We start from the raw sequence: 24,295 nt of genomic DNA, 5'->3' as shown, positions 1-24,295 counted from the left end.
AGAGTGAAATCATGCTGGAGAAAAGAGAATTAAGACGTGAAGAAAGATTTAAGAAATATCACCTATCTTATCTACCACCTGTGATGAAAATTTCCATTCCATTCTTCAGTAAGTTACACTTTGTGCATAGAAGTAAAAAAAAGAAAATATGATGGGGGCAGGGGGAGGGGACGGTGGCTCAGGGGTGAGTCAGTGAAAGAAATCTCGCCTTCCACTCAGGAGCACTGGATTTCAATGAGCAGCCAGCCATCTGTCTGTGTGTGAGGCTTGTGTGCTGCTCTGATGCTAAACAGTTTCAGTGGAACTTCCAGACTAAGACTAGAAGGAAAGGCCTGGTGATCTACATCTGAAAATCAGTCAATGAAAACTCCATGGATCACAATGGTCCAGTCCACAACAGATCCCAGGGACAATACAAGACTAGGCAGTATTTCGTCCTATGGCCCATACGGTTGTCATGCAGCTGGGGTCAATGGATCAGCAGCTAACAACGAGCACTGTGCGACTGGTGGTTCTTATCTGTGCACTGGGAGGACTGGCTGAAGGCTCTGTGGTGAGGATGAAGGTGGACAGAGGTAGGGTCACAGTCAACCGCCAGGCCCAGGCCCACCTGCACCTCTGTAGCAAGTGGCCTTAAGGTACTACTAATGTGGCAGATGAGAGAGGCTGTGGATACTGGGTGCTCAGCACAGATCAGTACTGACTTTACTTGGCAGGTATAATGGTTAAAACACACATACACAACTTTGTTTCTGTGAAAAAACAGTCCCAGGGAGAAAAAAAAAAGCCAACTGCTACAATTTGTCACTGCAGATGAAAGAAAGTAAAGAAGTCCAAGAAAATAATGGTTCTTTGCCAAAAAATAGAAGCAAAGTAGTAATATTTATTTACAGCCACCAACGTTCATAGCACTCTGACTCGCTGTCAGGTTCCAACACAGCAGAATATGGTAAGAACTGTGCCTACTTCATCTCCTCTAACCCAACAACCAGCCCGAGGGACACACAAGGATGGTGCCCACTGCACAGACAAGGAGACTGAGGATTGGAAAGGTGCTGTGATTTGCTGCATGCCACTAGGAAGGTGCCAAGTCATGATTCAGGCCCCATACTTTCTGACTCCAAAGCCCATGCTGTCTGTTGTGAAACGACACTGTCTTCCTTCCCACAAATGGCTGACACATTCAGTGTCCTTTCACTATGGGCCACGGAGTGCTGGTGTGGCACCACAGGATAAGCAGTCAACCTCAAGGTTGGTGTGAACTGCAAGGTCGGCAGTTCAAACTCACCAGCCCTCCTCAGAAACCTTATACAGGGTGGCTATGAGTCAGAACTGACTTGACGGCACTTAACAACAATGGGCCAGGTGGTCCTTAGTTAAGCTTTTTAGATGCACTTTTTTTTTTTTTCTGGTACAACATAGAGACTGTGTTTACTTCACCCCCAGACCCAAAGACTAATTTTTTTCAAAGGCTCCCTGAACCTGAACTTGAAGTGCCCCAACTCCTACAAGTCAGGTCTTAGCAAACTGGTCTGCTCTGGCTTTGCAGGCCTGTACCCAGGGAGGTGGCAGGGCTAAGGAGCCTGCCCAGGCTGGCACTGTTGCTACCTGGTTTTCTTCTCTTTGTGAAGGGCAGGGAGTGACTGGACAGCGGGAAAGTTCACTGGCCACCACAGATCTGCAAACGCTCTGTGTGCTTCTGTCCTGAGCCCTGCCTTGTGACAACCAGCCTCTGGGGACAGCAGGATGGCACAATATGGCTCCAACCCACCCCTCTGCCTGGACAGCCGAGGGCCACCCCATGGACACAAAAAGCCCACCACTAGGTAGAGGAGGCAGGGCCATGGTGGCAGGAGGGCTGCTGAAATGGAAGAGGGGCTCATCCTGGTTGGGGAAGGAGGCTAGGAAAGGCTTTGGGGATGGCAGCCAATAGAGCAGAAGGGACCTCTAGGAGAGGGGACAGAAGAGGCAGGGGGACAGGAAAGTAATGCTTGGGGACTCCATCATGGGTAAACAAACCAGGCATGTGAGAGAAAGTACAGAAGGATTTGTCAAAGAAGTGACATGCACAGTCAGCCAACACCCCCCCATCCCTCAGAATGTGCCAGACGCTGAATGAGAGACAGCCTCTGGCTTTCTGGAGCCAGGATCAGCCACAAAGACCACTGTCACCTGATGGGTTACCAATGAGACTGTTAGCCCCAGAGAGGTTCAATGACTTTCCTGAGACCACACAGCTGGTCCTTCTCAGAGCAGTCCCACTCCCAGGGCTCCCATACTGCTGGGAGGTGTTTGTAGAAGGCAGACCTGCTGGCTGACTGAGGGGAGAAGGAACTTGGAGGAAAGGTGCAGAAGACACTAGAGGTGACAGACTGGACACAGGAAGTCAGCAGTCAAATAGAGATGCTGCGAGTTGGGTCTGGGTTTGCTGTGTTCAGCTGCACAGGTTGTGCCCTGCACAACTCCCAGAGTTGTCTTTCCTATTACTGACTAGGATGAGAATGGAATCCCTCGGAGCCGTGCAGCAGTGGTCCAGGCTAGTAGTTAGAGGGACCACTTTCATCACATATGAATGTGTGTACCACAAGCCTATCAGCCCCTGGTGGTAGGACCAAAGCCCACAGTGTTATCACAAACTGCTTTCTGCTTCCTCCCTGGGAGGAAGTAGCAGCTACACCCAAACATGTTTCACATCACATCAGAACTGCTCACAGGGTAGACAGTTCTGCATTTCTGAGACAATGATGCTGGTAAATGAATCACCTCAATGGTAAAGAAGATTAGCAAACTCAACCACCTTCTCCCAACTGCAGGGTCCCAGAGAGGCACACAAACATTTTAAAAGCTCCAAAAAGTCTGCAGTCAAGAAACCAGTTACTCTTTGCTTGATGAAACACTTTCCAGCCTTACTTGCAGAGGGGCCCCCTTTCTGAGAACCAACAGTTAACAAGCCCTGCATGGCCCCACACTGGGAGGTTGTGCCACCTGCCTCCTCACAGCACCAAAGGACTTGGGTTTTACCGCCCTCCGTGTCCAAGTCCTGGTGTGACGCTGTGCCACCTGCCTCCTCACAGCACCAAAGGGCTTGGGTTTTACAGCCCTCCATGTCCAAGTCCTGGTGTGACGCTGTGGGATAGATACTGGACTGCCAGGTTGATTTGGGCCGCAGGATTGGTGGTTTAGATTCACCAGCAGCTCCTTGGAAACACTGTGCAGAGTCACTATGAGTCAGAGCTGACTCGACTTAAAGAAATCAATCTTGAGGCAAAATGCTGTCTGTGATAGGATAATATTCATATGCCTACAAGAAAGACAAGTTATACCAGTATAATTCAAATTTATGTATCGACCACTAAAGCCAGTAATGATGAAATTGAAGAATTCAAACTCACCACCTGCTGGGAAAATCAATACAGGGTTGCTATGGGTCGGAACCGATTCGAGTGCGCTTAACAACAACAACCAACTTTTCAGTCTGAAATTTATCAAACATGCAATCCAGATGCATTGATACTTAATAGTGACTGGAATGTGAAAGTTGGAAACAAAGAGGAAGGAACAGTAATTGAAAAATATGACCTTGGTGATAGAAATGATACTCAAAATTACACGACCAATAACTTGTTCATTGCAAATATTGTTTTCAAACAACATAATGACAGTGGGCCTCACCTGATGGTATACATAGAAATTAAACAGATTACATCTGTGAGAAGAGACGATGGAAAGGTTCAATATGATCAGCTAAAACACGGTCGGGGCAGACTGTGAAACAGATTCTCAATCACTCATATGCAAGTTCAGGCTGAAACTGAAGAAAATTCAAACAAGTTCATGAGAGCCAAAATATGACCCTGAATCTATCCCACCTGAATTTAGGTGGTACATATGATACATTGTTGTTGTTGTTGTTGTTAGGTGCCATTGAGTCGGTACTGATTCATAGCGGTACCTATGTACAACAGAACAAAACACTGGTGGGTCCTGGGTCAACCTCACAATTGTTGCCATGCTTGAGCCCATTGATGCTGCCACTTTGCCAATCCATCTCGCTGGGGGTCTTCCTCTTTTTCTCTGACCCTCCACCTTACCAAACATGATATCCTTCTCCAGCAACTGGTCCCTCCTGACAATATGTCCAAAGTATGAGAGACCAAGTTGGCCATCTTGGCCTCCAAGGAACACTCTGGCTGCATTTCTTCCAACACATTTGATACATTGGACACTAATAATTGATACATTAGACACTAATTTGATACATTAAACACTAAGAACTGAAGGCCAGAAGAGTTGTATGATGGTATCAAGGGCATTTATACAGTAACATCATTGAAAAGACAGCAAAGAAAGAAAAGATCAAAATAAAAGTAAGAAGAGACTCTGAAACTTGCTCTTGAGCATAAAGAAGCTAATGCAACTGGAAGAAATGAGATAAAAGAACTGAACAGAAGGTTTTAAAGTGCAGTTTGAGAAGACAAAGTAAAGTATTATAATGAAATGTGCAAAGACCTGGAGTTAGAAAACCAAAAGGGAAGAACATACTCAGCACTTCTCAAGCTGAAAGAACTGAAGAAAAATTAAAGCCTCCAGTTGCAATGTTGAAGGATTGTATAGGCAAATATTGAATGATGCAGAGAATATCAAAAGAAGATGGAAAAAATACACAGAGCCATAGTACCAAAAAGAAATGACTGATGTTTGAACATTTCAAGAGGTAGCATATGATTAAGAACCAATAGTACTGAAGAAAGAAGTCCAAGCTGCACTGAAGGCATTGGTTAAAAACACAGCTCTAGAAATTGATGGAATACAAATTGAAATTTTTCAACAAATTGATGTAGCACTGGAGGCACTCACTCATCTGTGTCCTGGCCAACCAAAACAATATCATTAATGCTGCATGCAAGTAAAATTTTGCTTAATTCAAAAACAGGTGCAACAGTACATCGAGAGGGAACTGTCTGAAAGTCAAACCCAAATTCAGAAGATGGGAAACTAGGGTTATTATTGCTGATGTCAGATGGATATTGACTGAAAGCACAGACTACCAGAGAGATGTTTACTTGTGCTTTATTGACTATGTAAAGGCTTTTGACTGTGTGGGTCATGGCCAACTATGGATAACATTGAAAAGAACGGGTATTCCAGAACATTTAATCAAACTTGTACATAGACCAACAATGAGATACTGAATTGTTAAAAGTCAGGAAAGAAGTGCACCAGGGCCATATCCTTTCACCATACTTATTCAATCTGTATGTTGAGCAAATAATCTGAGAAGTTGGATTATATGAACAAGAATGTGGCATCAGGATTGGAGGAAGATTCATTAACAACTTGTGATATGCAGAAGATGCAACCTTGTTTGCTGAAAACGAAGAGGACTTGAAATACTTATTGATGAAGATCAAAGACCACAGCCTTTAGTATGGATTGCACCTCAATGTAAAGAAAACAAAAATCTTCACAACTGGACCAATAAATAACATTATGATAAATGGAGAAAAGATTGAAGTAGTTAAAGACAACTTTTTCTTGGATACATAATCACTACGCATGGAAGTAACAGACAAGAAATCAAACACTGTATTGCATTAGGCAAATTAAAGTATTCAAGAACAAAAAATACCAGTTTGAGAACAAAGGTGTGCCTGACCGGAACCATGATATTTTCAGTCACTTCATATGCATGTGAAAGTTGTACAGTGAACAAGGTAGACCATAGAGGAATTGATGCATTTGAATTATAGTATTAGAGAAGAATTTTGAAAGGATCATGGACTGCCAGAAGAACAAACAAACCAATCTGTTTGGGAACAAGTGCAGCCCGAATGCTTCTTAGAAGCCAAGATAGCAAGACTTTGTCTCATACACTTCAGACATTCTATCAGGAGGGACCAGTCCCTGGAGAAGGACATCATGCTTGGTAAAATGGAGGGTCAGGAAGAAGAGGAAGACCCCTAATAAGATGGATTGACACAGTGGCAGCAACGAAGGTCTGAAATGTAACAATTGTGAGGATGGAGTAGGACCAGACAGCAGTGATTCCTTCTGTTGTGCACAGGGTCACGATGGTCGGAACCAATTCAACAACATCTAACAACAACAACAAAAACAATTACATATTATACATATTCAATTACATATATATAACAAATACAAGTGTGGCTATAGAATTTATTTTAATCAACTTTTAGAAAAGACAAATACATAATTTTTTGATGCAATATGCTTTGCTTTGCAATACACTTTGTCCATTTGTCAACAAGCTTTCATAGTTCCTTATTTAAAAATGTTTTAGGCTGAGCTGCGAGCCACGAATGCACTGCTGTCTTCACTTCTTCGTCGGAGGGGAATCTTCATCCTTGAAGGGCTGATTTCAGGGGGCCAAACAAGTCCAGTGGAGTAAGATCAAGACTGTAAGGAGGATGCTTTAACACCTCAAAAAGAAGTTTCTGCACAGTGCCAACAGTGTAGGCAGAGGTGTATGGACCTGCATTGTCATGCAAGATCACATGACAGTCATCTGCATTTAATCTAAAGTTTAAATTTCAGCTCTTCTGTGAATATCTCACTGTAATGAGCACTGTTGACTGTTGAACATTTTTCCTGATAGTGTTCCAATTTTGGTCCTTGAGAATCCCAGAAAACTAAGCATCGATTTTCCAGCTGATGGTTGACTTTTAAACTCTTTCTTGGTTGGCGATTGAGGATGTTTCCGTTCTATACTCTGCATTTACTCTCAGGCTCATAGTGATGAACCCATGTCTCCTCACCAGTTACTATTTTATTTTAAGAAACTTTTACCTTCCTGTGAGTATCGGTCCAAATTTTGTTTCCAGATGTCCAAACTCTTCTCTTTATGCCCTCTGTGAGTTGTTTTGATACCCATCTCACACAAACTTTTCAAAACCCAAGTCTGTCATGGATTATTTCATAGGCAGAGCCAAGACCGATTTGCAAATGACTTGCCATATAATCCACTGTCACTCGTATGTTTGAGAGAGTCATTTCATGTGCATGCTCACTGTTGTCATCAACCATGGATGTGGACGGGTGTTTTATATAACTGGAGTGCAGATAATTTTTGACTCACTCTCGTGTGTGTGTGTGTGTGTGTGTGTGTGTGTGTGTGTACACACACACATACATATACATATACACACATGTACATAAGGGGGCATCTTCTGGTGTGGCACTGTAGGATCAGCACTAGGCTGTGAACTACAAGGCCGGCAGTTCAAACCCACCAGCTGCTCCTCAGAAACATTATATAGGATTGCCATAAGTCATATATATATATGTAATAACATTATATTCGCAGTAAAATGGAACACAAAGATAATGGAATTTTCCCACAAAGTTTTTGACGCCTCCTCGTGTACGTGTGTATATGTGTATATACATCCACACACCCTACACAGGTTTAATTATTCCCAATCTTCCTCATGCTATATGTATCTTCTGTAATGTTGCATATATAATTTCATACTATATCATAAGAACTTTCAAGTAATTAAAAACTGCTTGCATATAAAATTCTGTACTGAATAAAGTTTTACTTAAGATTTTAAAGTCTTAAGTGTGGTCTTCTAACACACAGAAAAATCTGATGAAGAACTTCTGATTCCTTTCTATGTGACTTTTTTTTTTTTTTAATCTCTGAAAACTTAAAAGGATTTTAGCTCCATGCTTGGTATTCTGAGGATAATGCACTAGACTTCAAGGTCAGTTTGAACTGCAAGGTGGGTGGTTCAAACCTATCAGCTGCTCCTCAGGGACTCTATACAGGGTTGCTGTGAGTTGGAAGTGACTTAATGGTACTTAACAACAACAACAACAATATTAAACAGGGTCAGCTGGTGTAGATAAGTATTGGACTGCTATCCACAGGTTGGCATTTCAAACCCACCAGCCACTCCTCAGAAACCCTCAACAACAAGATTAAATGGAGTTTTCTGACTTGGAATTTGATACTAAGATAGAGAATGGAAAATCTAAAGGAATGGAGGTTAGTGTATCCTGGGGCTGACGTTCTCCAGTATCACTGGTCAGAGCTGGCACTCTTCTGCAAATTCAGGACTGGGAGCAGGCATGCAACTGCCTCCTGGACATCAACTGGGAAGGTGGCAATGCTAATGCACACACCAAGAGCTAGTGCTCTCCAAACTTCCTGCTTGGGCCCAGGCCCTTCCACTCTCCTCAGAGATCCTTTGGCCTAGGATTAAAAATTCTCTTGAAATGTCTGAAGTCACAGAATAAAGGAAGAAGACCCAGGCTGGGAGTGGTCCAGGCAGTTGCATGTCATCAGAATTGAGAAGATGCTCAGCTTCTTACTCTAGCCAAAGGAAAGTCTCCAGGTAGCACAAACGGGACTGGCTCCACCTACAAACAAAAATTTGTTTCCGGGTCAAACTTTGGAACAAATCTTTTGGAGCAGCTGAAGGCCACACCCAGTGTCTCTGTGGAAGACAGGCCTGACAATGTGCTTCCTTAAAGATCACAGCAAGTGTGTTAACTGTTGGTACATGGAGAGGACTGCAAGTATGTAATGAAGCAAAGTATATGATTTATTGAAAGTAAAACTGATGCTCTTTTTTGTAAACCTTCAGTCAATTCACATATAAAGTTAAAAAAAAAAAAAAAAAAAGCTCACAGCAAATAAAACCCTATGGAGCAATTCTACTCTGTAACACACAAGGTTGTCTTGAGTCAGAATTGACCCACTGACAGCTAACAATAACTTCATGGTCAAAGAGGATCTCTCTTTTCTATTTGGTGAGGTGTGTTACTAAGTAGGAGCCAGGGAAGGTCACTAAAAAGGTCGAAAAGACCAGAATGGATGTCAGAAGAGACTCTGAAGTTTGCTCTTGAATGTACAATAGTTTAATTTAAAGGGAGAAATAATGAAGGAAAAGAGCTGAACAAAAACTTTCCAAGGGCAGCTCAAGAAGACGAAGTAAAGTAAAGACCTGGAGTTAGAAAACCAAAAGGGAAGAACATATTCAGCATTTCTCCAGCTGAAGGAATTGTAGAAAAATTCAAGCCTCAAGTACAGTGCTAAAGGATTATATGGGAAAAAAAAAAAAAAAAGGAATGATGCAAGAAACATAAAAGAAGATGGAAAGAATATACAGAGTCACTGTACTAAGCACAACAGGTCTATGTTCAACCATTTCAGAAGGCAGCATATGATCGAGAACCGATGGTACTGAAGTCCAAGCCACACTGAAGGCTTTGGTGAAAAACTAGGCTCCAGGAATTGAAAGACTACAAAAGAAGATGTTTTGACAAACAGATGCAACACTGGAAGCACTCACTTGTCTAAACCAAGACATATGGGAGACAACTACCTGGCCAACCAACTGCAAAAGATCTATATTTATGCCCTTTCCACAGAATGGTGATACAATGGAATGCTGAAATTATTGAACAATATTATTAATATCAGAAAGATGGTGAACTGTGCTATATTGACTAGGCAAAGGCTGTGTGGATCGTGGCAAACTATGGATAACATTGAAAAGGATGCTCATGAAGAACCTTTCCTAGATCAAGAGGCAATCATTGAAATAAAGGCTACAGCATGATTTAAAATCAGGAAAGGTGTGCATCAGGGTTATATCGTCTTACCAGATTTATTCAATCTGTATGCTAAGCAAATAATCCAAGAAGCTGGGCTACATGAAAAAGAACAAGTCATTGAGATTGGAGGAAGGCTCATTAACAACTTGAAATATGAAGATGACACAATCTTGCTTGCTGGAAGTGAAAAGGACTTGAAGTACTTACTGACAAAGATCAAAGACTGCAGTCCTTAGTATGAATTGTACTTCAACATAGAGAAAACAAAAATCCTCACAATTGGACCAATAAGCAATATTTCCCATGATACATAGTGAAAATGTTGAAATTGTTAGGGATTTCATTTTACTTGGATACACACAATCAACACCCATGGAAGCAGCAGTCAAAAACACAAATGACTTGTTGCATTGGTTAAATTCACGAAAACCCCTTTAAAAGTGTTAAGAAGAAAGATGTCATCTTGACGGCTAAGGTGGACCTGACCTAAGCCATAGTATTTTCAATGACCTTATATGTATGAGAAAGCTGGGCAATGAATAAGGAAGACTGAAGAAGAATTGATGTGTTTGAATTGGTGAAGAATATTGAAAGTACCATGGACTGCCAGAAGAACAAATAAATCTGTCTTGGAAGAAGTTCAGCCAGAATGCTCCTTAGAAGGGGGGAGGATGGCAACACTTCATCTCACATACTTTGGACATGTTGTCGGGAGGGACCAGTCCCTGGAGAAGGACATTGTGCTTGATAAAATAGAAGGTCAGCGGAACAGAGGAAACCCCTCAACAAGATGAATGACATAATGTCTACAAGAATGATTGTGGGGAGGCGCAGGACCTGTGAGTCAGAACTGACCCCACAGCACCAAATAAACACAGCCGGCAAGAGCATCCTCTGCAGGGTAACTGTGAGCTTCTCCTCTTGCACTGTGGTGATAATCAAAGAGGGAAAATGCCAACTGGCTTGGGGGAGCTCTGTCCACAGTTTCCACCTCAACAACCAAGCTGTATTACCTTTCTCATTTTATTCTCAGCCATTTCCATTTCCCATTGAGGTGAAACAGAATACAGCAATGATCAGGATGGGACTGAATATTTATCTCAATGATAACATGCTTAAGCCTTTTCCCTCAGGTTCAGAGTGTGTGGTTTTGATACCATCGAACCCATCCCTACCCCTCAGAGAAGTCTGATAAAGGGGTGGTCTCAATTCTTGAGAAAGCCCCAGAGGCTGAACTTCCTAGTTCACTTTGCTCCTGTCTAGTAGGAGCAGCAGGTTTGTCGGAGGGCTGGGAAAGGCAGCCAGGAAGAGGCCTGGGATGTAGGCTTTGTTTCCCAGCCCTTCTGGGACAAAAGCCTGGTACTAAATACACCAAGATGTGTCTTATAATCTATATATTCTGAATTGAGGAATTCCAGCCTACTTCTGGCACTGCTAGGGGCATTCCATTCATTCTCTGCATATTTCATTCTGACAATAAGCTTGTGAGATATTGTTAGTTGTCAGTTGCCATTGGCTTGACTCACCATGCCCTTCTGTGTAACAGAATGACACTACCTGGACCAAGGCCACCTCCAGCAGCTTTGATACATGTGAGCCCATCGTTGTGGTTACTGTGCCTATCCATCTTACTGGCTCTTTCACTGACCCTGTGCTTATCTAGTGGTGGGTCTTTCCTGATAACATGTCCAAAGTAAACAAGATGAAGTCTCACATCCTCACTTCTAAGGAGCATTGTCTCTCAACATTGCCTCCGATTCCCACCTAATGTAACCATCCCCTCTTGTACTAGGGCCGGGAGATGGTCCTGACTTCTAGCAAGATGAAATTCCCAAGGAGCCGTCCGTAAAGAAGTACAGAGAAAACAGAGCAGTGACAGAAGCAAGTGACTGAGCAGAATTCCTGGCAAAAAGTCTGTCTTGTCTATCACGGTAGCAAAAAAATGTGGAGACAGAAACGCAGCAGGGCTCACCACATGCGGAGGTGACAGCCACAGCCACTGTGAGGAACAACACTTCTGGTAGAGAAAGGGGGGAGGGAGAGAGACAGGCAACAACCGGACCCCTCAGGCTCCCTTCAAGTGAACACTGTTCGTGACATTTAAGGAGAAGGACTGGTGTTTTGTACTGAATTGTGCCCCTGCCCGCCAAAGAGTTATGATGAAGCCCTAACCCTGGGTACCTGTGAATGTGACCTTATTTGGAAATAGGATCTTTGAAGAGGTTATCCATTAACATGAGGTCATTCTAGAGCAAAATCCACCGCTGTTAAGGTGATTCGAAATCATAGTGCCTCCTATAGGACATGAGTAGGGCTGCTCCCTTGGGTTTCTGAGACTATAAATCCTGCAGACCAGCTAGTGGGTTTGAACCGCTGACCTTGCAGTTAGTAGACTAATGCTTAACCCACTGTGCTACCAGAGCTCCTTAAAACCAAAAAATCAAACCTGCTGCCATTGAGTTGATTCCAACTTAAAGCCAATCTATAGGGTTGCATCTCAAGAAAACAAAAATCCTCACCACTAGACCAATAAACAACATTCATATAAATGGAGAAAAGACTGAAGTTGTCAAAGACTTCATTTTCCTTGGATCAACCATTAACACTCATGGAAGCAGCAGTCAAAAACTCAAATGATGTATTGCATTAGGCAAATCTGCTGAACAAGACCACTTTAAAATGTTGAAAAGCAAAGATGCCAGCTAAAGGACTAAGGTACACCTGATCCAAGCCATGGTATCTGCAATAACCTCATATGCATGTGAAAGATGGATGCATATGAGATTATTATAAGTGATTAAGGAAGATGGTAGAAGAATTGATGAGTTATGGTTTTGGAGGAGAGAATATTAAAAGTACCATAGACTGCCAAAAGAATAAGCCAATCTGTGTGTTGGAAGAAGTACAGCCAGAGTGCTCCTTGGAAGCCAGGATGGCCAGACTTTATCTCTCATACTTCAGTCCCTGGAGAAGAATATCATGTTTGGTAAAGTGGAGGATCAGAGAAAAAGAGGAAGACCACCAATGAGATGGATTAGCACAGTGGTGGCAGCAATGCGTTCAGGCTTAGCAATGATTGTGAGGTTGGTGCAGGAGGGTGGAGTAGAACTGCTCCAAAGGGTTTCTGAGGCTGTATGGAAATCTTTAGGGATGCTGACTGCCTCAAGTCTCTCTTACAGAGCAGCTGTAATGTTTGAACCATTGACCTTTCAGTTAGTAGCCCCACACCTAACCCACAATGCCCCCAGCACTAGGTCTTAATCCAATAGGAGTGGTGACGAGACAGAGGAAGATCACCTAGAAGATACCTGTACAAGTCAAGGAACTGCTGAGGCTGCCAGAAACTAGGAGTGACAAGAAAGAATCTTCCGTCACAGTCTCAGGCCTGGCCTGGCTGTAACCTTGATTTCACATGATTTGGAGTTAAAGCTTTGAAACTGTTGTTGTTAAAGTGCCTTTGAGTCAGTTCTGACTCATAGCAACCCTGTACAGGGTTTCCAAGGAACGGATGGTGGGTTTGAACCGCTGCCACCTTGCCACACCAGGACTGTGAGACAATCAAATTCTGTCCTTAGACGTCACAGAGTTTTGGGGTACTTTAATGCCGTCTTAGGAAACTGACAGATAGGGAAAGAACCTACAAGTTACTGAAAACATCTGCCAGAGACCAGCAGCACCATCTCCTGGGGGGTTACTAGAAATGCAAAGTCTCAGGCTGACCCCACCGGACCAACTGAATCAGAATCTGCATTTTTACACAGTAAAGTTTAGAGCCCAAGTGTGGAGTCTCAAACTATCTGGCTACTTCCCCCTTCAGCTCCATCCTAAGACTTCAGAAGTACTGTTGTCATTGTTGGTAAGTGTCATCAAGTCGGTTCCGACCCATAGCGACCCTGTATAGGGTTTCCGAGGAGCAGCTGGTGAGCTTGAACCACCGACCTTGTGGTCCAACTGACTTTGCAGTCCAGTGCATTAACCCACAGCATACACGAGGCGGCAGGATGATTTTTAAAGCCTCTGAGTTGGGAGAAGGGACCCATCTGTCCTTGACAGAGTTGTCCTTCCATGTGAGACCATCATTCTACCTGTGCACTGAATGTGTAATGACGGCACTGTGCTAGGTGTCAGGGACACAGCAGTGAAGGTGGCAGACAACTTGCCCAGTGACAGAGCAGATGTGGCCAAGCGGGATTCACACTCAGCTCACCTGACTCAAACCTGAGCTCTTACCTGGATTCCCGCATGAGGATTGGCATGCCAGGGAGGATGTGACCCAAAGGCCCTGTTGCAGGTTCAAGGAAGCCTCTCCATGCAGGAAAACCTCCGTGAGGCCAGCGGTGAGAGGGGATGAGATGATGTTACTGCAGTGGCCCACCATGCAGCACACCCCCCAGCTCGGTCTCACCAGGGTCAAACTTCCCTACATTCCCCTCACATCTCCATCCCCAGCCAACACCCGTTTTGTCATTAAAATAGATATTACTTTTATTTTATGACAATAAAGTAGCAGTAACAGTAAAAGCTCCCATATAGTGACGCCACAGCTGAGGGAAGTGGGACCGGATGTGAATGAATGAAACAATGCTAAGTTTTCCTTCTAATGTTAAAGTGTATGTGAATTATGTTCCACATTGGTTTTAATGTTAGATAATGTTCCCCCCACCAAATCCTCATGTGAAAGTGATACCCCTGGAAGCTGCCCCTGGTGCCCCTGGTGTACAGTGGGCTTACTCCTGGGCATGGGTGCTCCCAAGAAGCACCCCCACACACACACAACATCTTAGAGGTTTACCGCTCTCCCCCATGTCATTTCAGACAGCCCTTCAGACAACAGCATCAAAAACAGTGAGATTCGTATTAGCAACACCAAACAACTATTGCTGTTGAATCAGTTCTGATTCTTTGCCTATACGAAAGAGTAGAGCTACGTCATAGGGTTTCCAAGGCTGTGATTTTTAGGAAAGCAGACTGCCACATCTTTCTCCTGCAGATGAGTTTGAACCGTCAAGCTTTTAGTTAGCAGCTGCACGCTTAACCACTGCACTATTAGGGTTCCTGAAGTTTCATGTGACCAGCCCAGTTTTACAGTTTCCTCCTGAGACAGATAGGAAAACCACGTACAACATGTCTTCATCTCTCCACTGAGCAAACCCGCCCAGAGAGCATGTGCATGTATCCAGGGCCCCGGAAAAGCATCTCCTAAGCACGTACCAAGGAGCTCTGGTAGCATAGTGGATACAAACCGGGCTGCTAACCTCAAGGTCAGCAGTTTGAAACTACCAGCGGTTCTGTGGGAGAAAGCTGAGGCTTTCTGCTCTCGTAAAGATTTACAGCCTTGGAAACCCTGTACAGAGTTGCTATGAGTCGGAACCGACTCCACTTAGCAACAACAACAAGAAGCTCATACCTGTTGTTTTCTGCTCACCCAGGTGCCACACACACACAAGGCCTACACCATGCTCCCTGAGCCTGCTGCTCTCCTCTCAGTTCTGGGAAGATGTGAAGGAACAGTGCTCTGTCCCCCACAGGCTGCCCTCCAGCCTGCCTCCATCCCTCAGTGGCTGGAAGCTTTCTACTGGGTCAAGATGTCCCTAAGGAAGGGGAGAAGAGGCAGACCTAGAACAGAGAGGGAGAGTAAAGGTTGAGGGTGCGGGGAGAGGTAAAAGTTGAGGGGTTGGTGGGGTGGAGGGTGGAGGGTTGGCAGTGAGAGAGGTGAGGGTGTTCACCATCATCCATTTCCCCTTCTCTTCTATTTTTGGAGGTTGACATCTATCTTCTCAAAACACTAGCATGGAAATAAGCTGGAAAGTACATTTGAAATCATGTGGTGGCTCTGTAGGATAAGTACTGGATTGCTAACCACAAGGTTGGAAATTCAAACCCATCAGACACTTTGTGGGAGAAAGAGGATGCTCCCTGTTCCCATACAGAGTGACAGCCCCCAAAGCCCTGTACAGGTCACTATCACTTGGAATCAACTTGGTGGCAGTGGGTTTGGGTTTTTGTGGACCAGCTGGGAAGACTGTTGAGTGAATACCAAGATTGCTGCTGTTAAGTGCCATCATGTCAGTTCCAACTCATAGTGGCCATGTATAGGGCTTCCAAGGAGTGGCTGATGGATTTGAACTGCCAACTTTGTAGTTAGTAGTCCAGTGCTTATCCTACAATTCCATACCAGGACTTTAAATAAAGACATTTTGGACACAATAGAACACAATAGAATGCCTTTTCAGGTCCCTCCTCCCCATCTGATTTTAATTTGGCTTACATGTTTGGTTACTAACCTCAAGGTCAGTAGTGCAAATCCATTAGAAAAATGAGACTTTCTGCTCCCATAAAGATCTAGAACCTCAGAAACCCTATACCCCAGGAACCAACTTGACAGCACAACCACCCCCAGACCCCCCAAATTCAACTTGAGGAATATTTTCCTGAGTGACTGGCCCAAAGTTTTCAAAAATATCAATGTCATTAAGGGCAGAAAATTAAAAGATGAAAAAAAAAGTATTGGAGAGCTGTTCTGGATTAAAAGAGACAAGGCAACCAAAGCAATATACGAGCTTAAACTGAATCTGAGATCCAAATGAAAAGCAACAACATTGTTAGGAAAACTTGAATATGGAGGTTACAATAGTATATTGGGTCAATGTTAAATTTCCTGCAAATTGTAATTACATTGTGATTATGTAATTGCATTGTTCTTAGGAATGGTCAACTACTTAAGGGTGAAATGCCATAATGTTTGCAGGTAACTTCAAATAATCCAGGGGGGAAAAAAAGTGTGAGTTCAGTAAGCAGACTTGTTGTTGTTAGGTGTCATCAAGTCAGTACTGACTCATAAAGACCCTATGTACAATAGAACGAAACACTGCCCAGTCCTGGGCCAACCTCACAATTGTTGCCACACTTGAGCCCATCGATGCTGCCACTTTGCCAATCCATCTCCCTGGGGGTTTTCCTCTTATTCTCTGAACCTTTACCTTACCAAACATGATATCCTTTTCCAGCGACTGATCCCTCCTGACAATATGTCCAAAGTATGAGAGATGACATTTGGCCATCCTGGCCTCCAAGGAGCACTCTGGCTGCATTTCTTCCAACACAGATCTGTTGGTTCTTTTGGCAGCCCATGACGCTTTCAATGTTCTCCTCCAACACCATAACTCAAATGCAGTATATACATGCAGAGAAAGCCAATGTGGCAACATATTAACAATAGGTGAATCTAGGAGAAAGATATTTGGCTATTCATTATATTATTCTTACAGTTCTTCTGAAAGATAATATTTTTCCAAATAAAAACTTGGAGTCAATTTTCTAGGTTTTGTTAAGCAAAAGCAATTTACACTCCATTGTTGTGCCTTCTGTACCTGGAGCCTGGGTTCAGAGTTCTCTCAGCTGGCTAGCAGATGAGGAAGTCTGCAGTCAAGTCTCATTTCTGCTCTGACACATGAAAGCCTTACTGACCCAGAGTACCCAAGGGCCCTTGCAGGGCCTCTCTCTGGAAAAGCAAAGTCATGGCTCACTGCACTCCAGGAATGCTCCTTCCCTGTAGCTCACTGCACTCCAGGAATGCGCCTGCCCTGTGACTGAGAATCCAGGCTGCACAGCTTAATGGGAATGGGACATGGACCCAGCTCAGCCTTCCCAAAGCATTCTTCCTAGAGCATGCCTTCAGGGGCCATGCAAAGAGGGCAGCCAATGTTGGGAAGTAGCCACGCTGTGGCAACATCAAAGTACAAAGCTCCTCTCTCTCCACCTCGGCTTTTGCATTCCATTCTTAGGGGGGAAAGTCCTGGTCCTCACTGACCAGAGTCCAGGGCACTGTACGGGTCATGTTTTTGTGGAACCACTTGCTGTTTCTATATGCCATCCAGTTGGTTCCCACAGTGTGACACTGTGGGGTAATGCCCTCCTGGACTGTAAAGTTGGTTAGAACTGCAAGATTGACGGTTCAAGCTCACCAGCTGCTCCTTGGAAACCCTATAACAGGGCCTCTATGAGTTGGAATTGACTCCACGGCACTTAACAACTCAGTGGCCCTGTAGAAAGTTTCCAAGGCTGTCGATCTCCATGGGAACAGAAAGCTTCATCTTTCTCCTGCAGAGCAGCTTGTGGGTGTAAACTGCTGACCTTGTGGTTAGCAGTCCAGTGCTTATCCTACAGCGCCACCAGGGCTCCTTAATGTCCTACAAGGCAATGAAATAAGCTTTTCTGCTTAAATTTTAGTACAAGTAACCTCTCTCAGTCTCATTTCTAAAGATGCATGTGAATTTGAATATCAAGGTCAGCAGAAGGGTAGATTTCAGGGCTGTCCTAGGAAGTGGACCTGCAGTCCAGCTCTCCTAGGATGGGGTAGGTAAGGGCAGGCAGTGGACAGACCATCCAGGGCCAACCAGGTGAGGATAGAAACAAGAGAAGCTTCCCTATCGGATCTGTCCTGTTTCTGTCCAAGCTGTCTTGCACTTATCAAAATTCAGCTACTTCCCCAAAGATGCAAATTGGGTTATCTTTTTAGTCTTACATAAAGTCTAAGGCTTGGGCCAAATAAATGACTTGTTCTTTTTTTGGAGGGGAGGTGGGGTGCTGGTACACTATACAAAAGTAGTGGTGCCGTCTCTAAGTAGGATTTCTCCCTCCCTGCCTCAGCACTCCAGAGCAAGCCTGGCGCCACCACCCACACCGCCACCAGCACAGCTGAATCAGAGCTCTGCTTGGTAGGAGAAGTATTTTTAGCACTTAAAAGAGCAGTTGTCATAAGTGCTTTTAGAAATGCTTCCTTCAAGACCGGTGAAATGAAGCAGTGGGTAGTCTTGGACCTTTAAGCTGTAAACTCCCCACAAGTCAGTTCTAGAGAGAAACAAAGTTCTAGAATTGTTTTTGTTTTGTTGTGTGTTGACCTTTTTATTGTGAGTTCTGGAGAATTTTCTTTTTTTAACTTTTCTGGAAGACTAGGGTTTGGTGAAACTCTTTCTGACTATGAGCAGAGGGCCAATTTTGGTTCTGGTTCTGGCTGAAGTTGTTCTGCCCTCGTTGTTCTCCTTATATGCCGTGGAGTCGGTTCCGACCCATAGTGACCCTGTACAGGGTTTCCGAGGCTGTAAATCTTTACAGGAGCAGAACGCCTCATCTTTCTCCCCTGGAATACCTGGTAATTTCGAACTGCTGACCTTGTGGCTTGCAGCCCAATTCGTAATCACTACGCTACCAGAGCGCCTTCTAGTTCTTATAAACCAATAAAAATGACCACATCAATAGAGACAAGGGTAAAGAATGTGGACAGGCAATTCATGAAAATAATCCCCGGATTCCTTCAGGACAGCACTGGACTGTGACCCGCAAGGTCAGCAGTTCAAACCTATCAGTTGCTCCTCGGAAACCCTATACGGGGTTGCTATGAGTCAAAACAGACTCAAAGGTACTTAACAACAATGACAACAACAAGGAGCACTGGTAGCATAGTGGGTTACATACTAGACTGCTAACTGCAAGGTCAGCAGTTCAAGTGTACCGGGTACTCTGCAGGAAAAAGATGAGGCTTTCTGCTCCTGTAAAGATTTACAGCATTGGAAAGCCTATACAGGGTCACTATAAGTCAGAAACAACTCCAAGGCATACAAATACAATGAACCAATGTGATTTAAGAAGTTCAACTGCAGAACAATTCAAAAGAGCAATTCTAATTTTTGTGTTTCAAATTTGAAAGATTTCAGAAAACAGTTGCTGTTATTGTTAAGTGCATTCCTACTCAGAGCAACCCCATATAGGGTTTCTGAGAAACAACTGGTGGGTTTGAACTGCCAACTTTGTGGTTAGTAGTTCAGTGCGTATCTTACAGTGCCACACGAGGACGCCAATAACACCCAATAATTACAAGGGTAGAAGGACTCCCGCAGAGTCCCTTTACATAGTGCAAAGGATGGAAGTTTGAATCCACTCTGAGGTGACCTGGAAGAAAAGCCTGGTGATCTCCTTTTGAACAAAACAGTCATGGAAAACCCTATCCCAACACACATGGGGTTGCCAGGAATTAGACTTGCCTGGTTCTAGGAAACTGATAACATCCTGATGGAAGAGTAAACAAAATCATTTTTTCTGGGGAGGAATGTGGACAAGTTTTAAACTTGTCCATCTTTTTTTTTTTTCATGAACTATTGGAAGATTTTATTTAATCATATTTTTGTCCATCTTTTTTATAAATCAGTTTCTATCTACAGTTTGGAGTCCTGGTGTGGCATTGTGGGTTAATGTGCCAGACTGCAAAGCCATTTGAATTGCAAGGTTGGTGGTTCAAGCTCACCAGCCGCTCCTCGGAAACCCTATCCAGGGTCACTATGGGTCAGAACCAACTCCATGGCACTTAACAATAACATCTATAGTTTATCTCAGAAGTGAACAAACTTTTTCAGTAAAGGGTAGCAAAGGCCTTAGGCTTTGTGGGCCATATGGTCTCTGCTCTTTTGTAGGGTGAAAGCAGCCACAGACAATATGCAAACAAATAGGAATGTCTGTGTTCCAATAAAACTTTATTTACAAAAACAGGTCACCAGATTTGGCCCACGGTCTGCCAACCTCTGACTGATCTTAAGCAGTGAACACTGATGTGGGGAAAGATTTAGCTAGAAAGATTATTACACTGCTTTTATGAATCCCCAAAATTAGGTTAAAAAATAGATACATGTGTGTTGGAGGGACAGAAAGTTAAGGCTCCAAAATGACTATGCCAAGATCACTTCAAACCATATTTCCTATCCCATCCCCCTGCTCCTGCTGTCCAGGCAGGAGCAGACAGACAGTCCCTGCCTTTCACTAAGTATCTTGTTCTCCTGCTTTAGTTATGCATATACTAGGATGAGCACTGAACCACAAGGTTGGTTTGAATCACAAAGTCAATGGTTCAAACCCACCAGCCACTTCAATATTTTCTCCATTTATCTTGATGTTATTTATTGGTCCAGTTGTGAGGATTTTTGTTTTCTTTACATTGATGTGCAATCCATACTGAAGGTTGTGGTCTTTGATCTTCATCAGTAAGTATTTTACGTCCTCTTCACTTTCAGCAAGCAAGGTTGTATCATCTGCATATTGCAGGTTGTTAATGAGTCTTCCTCCAATCCTGATGCCACGTTTTTCTTCATGTGATCCAGTTTCTTGAATTATTTGCTCAGCATACAGCCTGAATAAATAGATGAAAGAATACAACTCTGGTGCACACCTTTCTTAATTTTAAACCATTAAGACAACTGCCTCTAGGTCTATGTACAGTTCCTCATGAGCACAATTAAGTGTTCCGGAATACACATTTTCCGCAATGCTGCCCATAGCTTGTCATGATCCACACAATTGAAAGCCTTTGTGTAGTCAGTAAAGCACAGGTAAGCATCTTTCTGGTATTCTCTGCTTTCAGCCAAGATGCATCTGATGTCAACAATAGATAGTCCTCGTTCTACATCCTTGTCTAAATCCAGCTTGAACCTCTGGCAGGTCCCTGTCAATTTACAGTTGCAGCCATTTTTTAATTATCTTTAGCAAAATTTTACTTGCATGCGATATTAATGATACTGTCCAATGATTTCTGCATTCCATTGGGACTCCTCTCTTTGGAATGGGCACAAATATGGATCTCTTCCAATCAATTGGCCAGGTAGCTGTCTTCCAAATCTCATGGCATAGATGAGTGTGTGCCTCCAGTGCCACATCAGTTTGTTGGAATATTTAGATTTGTATTCCATCAATTGTCAGCACCTTGTTCTTTGCCAATGACTTCAATGCACCTTGGACTTCTTCCTTCAATATCATTGGCTCGTGATCATTTACTACCTCTAGAAATAGTTGAACACTGACCATTTCTTTTTGGTACAGTGACCTTATATTCTTTCTGTGGAAGGAATTCCTGTATTAAGTGATCTTCCTTATAGGCACATGGATATTAGCCTATCACAGACAACCATGTACTTTAAGACAGGTCTTGAAGTATTCTTTTTGATGATGAATGCAATGCCATTCCTTCTCAATTTGTCATTCCCAGCATAGGAAACCATGTTATTGACAGATTCAAAATGGCCAATATTAGTCCATTTCAGCTCATTAGTGCCTAGGATATCGATGTTAATGTGTTCCCTTTCATTTCTGACAATTTCCAATTTTCCTAGATTTGTACTTCGTACATCCCATGTTCTGATTATTTAGTGGATGTTTATAGCTGTTTCTCTTTATTTTGAGTTGTGCCCCATCAGCAAATGAAGGTTCCAGCGGCTCTATTCCATTCACGTCATTATGGTCTACTTTGAGGAGGTAGAATTTCCCAGCATATTTTGAGTGCCTTCCAACCTGAGGGGCTCATCTTCTGACACTATATCTAACAATATTCTGTTGCTCTTCATCATGTTTCAGTATTCAATATTCTGATGCTCTGGCAGTGTTCCACTGCTATTCATAAGGTTTTCAGTGACTATATGTTTGGAAGTAGTCCGTCTCTCCTTCTTCTTCATATGTCTTATTCTGGAAACTCAGCTGAAACCTGTCCACCATGTGTGACCCTGTTGGTGTTTAAAATACCGGTGGCATAGCTTCCTGAATCACAGCAATATGCAAGCCACCACAGTACGACAAACTGACAGACAAGCGGTGGAGATCCTACATGGCCACTTCAAATAATGCAGGAAAATAATAATATGACTATATTGCTATATAGAATCAAGCAGGTTAGAAAATAGTATGTAAATAAATTATGAGACTTAATGCCTGAGTTTAGAAATGCTATCCTTACAAGATCAGGATACAAAAGTCAAAATTTGTTCTATACACTATTGTTGTTAACTGCCACTGAGTCATGGTGACCATGTATAGGGTTTCCGAGGAGCAGTTAATAGACTTGAACTGCTGACCTTGTGGTTTGCAGTTCAGTACTTATCCTACAGCGCCATACCAGGACTCCTATACACTAGCCATTATCAATGAGAAATGTAATAGCATAAAGACCTTATTCATAATAGTAATGCTGTTGTTAAGTGTCATCAAGCTGGTTCTGACTCATAGCGACCCTGTGTAGGGTTTCAAGGAGCAGCTGGTAGGTTTGAACAACCAATCCAGCAGTTAGCAGTCCAGTGCTTACCCTATAACCCCATACCAGAACTCCTAAATAGCAATAGATTCTAAATTTAAAATGCAGATTTCTGAGAAGAAACATGAGAAATTTGAGAAAACTCATAAAATTTTCTGGAAGAGCACACACAAAAAAAGCCAGAATAAATGAAGACATATAATTCCCTGTTATGGATTGAATTATTTCCCCCAAAAAATATGTGTTGTAAATCCTAACCTCTATGCCTGTGGTTATAAACTAATGGGGTCTTGGACTGTCTTTGTTAAGTTAACGAGGCAGGATTAGTGTAGGGTTTATCTTCAGCCAGTCTCTTCTGAGATCTAAAAAGAGATTAAGCAAGGGAGCAGAGAGAGATGGGGGAAAATAGATGCCAAGACACATGGAGATCTCCAAGGAACAGGAAGCAGAAGCTGAAGCGACAAGGACTTTCCTCCAGAGCCCACACAGAGAGAGCCTTCCCCAGAGCCGGCACTTCTAGTCTCTTACGTCATGAGAAAACAAGCTTGTGAAGGCCATCTATTGACCTGTGGTATTTCTGTTACAGCAGCGTTAGAGAACTAAAAAAACCTCAACCTTGTACTGAAGCCAGTGACCTTCAATTGTTTTGCAAATTCTATTTCAAACAAAATGTCTAACGAGATTTTTTTCTAGAATTTGACAAAGTGACTACTCTGGAAGAGAAAAATATGCAAGAGTAATTGAAGCTGTGGTTTTAGCTTAGAAACAGATAAATAGATCAATAAAACAGACCAGAGTCCAGAAAGAGACCTAAGTTGATATGACACTGAGTGGACAGTAAAGGTAAAATGTCTTCACTCAATCCAAAATAAAAACATTTAATTAAAAAAAAAAATGTCATATGGCTGGGGACACAAGGGTTAGCCAGCACTAAGCAATCCATTTGGAAAATAGTAATTCCAGATTGCTACCCTATCAAAAACAAAAGTTCCCAATATATTCGAAAGCTAAATGTAAACATTTTTTCCTAAACATTATTTGGAAATAAAAAGAAAAGATATAAAATGTATAAAATGTAACTAACATAAAAGAATTCATAAGCATGATTCATTAGAATGTTAAAGTTTTGTATGTTAAAGTTCTGTACAATGAGAGACACTAAAACAAAGGAATAAGATTAAAATATAAGCAAAGTATACAACGGTTGATAGACTATATTAAGATTTATTGTAAATTAATAAGAAAATGACAAGTCCTTTCCAACCTGGTCCCATTACTATGGCTCCCTCAAAGAAGAAGAAAGGTGGCTCTGCTATCATCGAAGTGGTGACCAGAGAGGACACCATCAACATTCTCAAGCCCATCCATGGAGTGGGCTTCAAGAAGCATGCCCTTGGAGCACTCAAGGAGATTCAGAAATTTACCATGAAGGAGATGGGAATACCAGACGTGCACCTGGACACCAGACTCAACAAAGGAAGCCAAAGGAATCAGGAATGCCCCCTACTGTGTCCATGTGCAATTGTCCAGAAAACATAGTGGCTCTATACATTGGAGACCTATGTGCCAGTCACCACTTTCAAAAACCTACAGTCAACTTTAGATCCAGAGAGAGAGAGCGACTGTGTGCTGAGGATCTGCGGGGTA

At 43.0% G+C, this 24,295-nt stretch overlaps 1 protein-coding gene and 1 pseudogene across 1 annotated transcript in view; one reads left to right on the top strand and one right to left on the bottom strand.

Moving 5' to 3' along the window:
* The window catches only part of RAB11FIP4 (RAB11 family interacting protein 4 (class II)), a gene marked incomplete at its 5' end in the record, with an annotated part of 131,961 nt that overhangs the window by 61,964 nt on the left and 45,702 nt on the right, over positions 1-24,295 (bottom strand). The gene's annotated exons all lie outside the window — the stretch shown is intronic.
* The window catches only part of LOC102820731, a 5,407-nt pseudogene continuing 5,038 nt past the window's right edge, over positions 23,927-24,295 (top strand).

Source organism: Chrysochloris asiatica, unplaced genomic scaffold (genome assembly GCF_000296735.1).
Source record: "Chrysochloris asiatica unplaced genomic scaffold, ChrAsi1.0 scaffold00266, whole genome shotgun sequence".
Classification (NCBI taxonomy): domain Eukaryota; kingdom Metazoa; phylum Chordata; class Mammalia; order Afrosoricida; family Chrysochloridae; genus Chrysochloris; species Chrysochloris asiatica.
The sequence above is the reverse complement of the archived record's forward strand: the minus strand, read 5'-3'. Positions and strand labels throughout refer to the sequence as shown.